This window comes from Apium graveolens, chromosome 4 (genome assembly GCF_009905375.1).
Source record: "Apium graveolens cultivar Ventura chromosome 4, ASM990537v1, whole genome shotgun sequence".
Taxonomy (NCBI): Eukaryota; Viridiplantae; Streptophyta; class Magnoliopsida; order Apiales; family Apiaceae; genus Apium; species Apium graveolens.
This window is the reverse complement of record NC_133650.1, coordinates 240,483,224-240,483,824: the sequence shown is the minus strand read 5'-3', so window position 1 is coordinate 240,483,824 and position 601 is coordinate 240,483,224.

Here is a 601-nt window from a genome sequence, read left to right as displayed (position 1 = left end):
CTCTTCCTATTTTCCTTTTCCTTCACACTCTGCTCACTGCCAGCTTCAACAATCGAGGCTTTCTGCACTAAGGTAGCATAGTCTGTCAGCTCTAACACCGCCACTCGGTTTTGGATCCACTGTTTCCGACCAAGCTGAAACCTTCGCACTTTCTTCTCTTCGGTATTCACGAACTCAGGCACAAATCTCGACAACTCAGTAAACTTGGCCTCATATTCTGCCACAGTCATCTTATCCTATTTCAACTCCAGAAACTTAATCTCCATCTGGGTCTCCATAAACCTAGGGAAATACTTGTCTAAGAACAGTCGGGTAAATCTATCCCATGGGATCACATCATCAGTCTCTAGGTTTCGTTTGGACTCCCACCAGTAGTTAGCTTCTCCTTTCAGCATGTAAGAAGTGAAAATGGTCTTGTGTCGTTCCTCTACACCTAGTATCTCGAAGGACTTTTCTATCTCTTCGAGCCAGGCCCGTGCTTCAACGGGGTCGGCAGATCCTAAAAACTCTGGGGGTTTGAGAGATTTGAAGGCCCTAAAGGCAGTGGCCGCAGTCTGTTGGGCAACATGTGGTTGTGGTGGAATAGGCTGTTGAGTCTAGG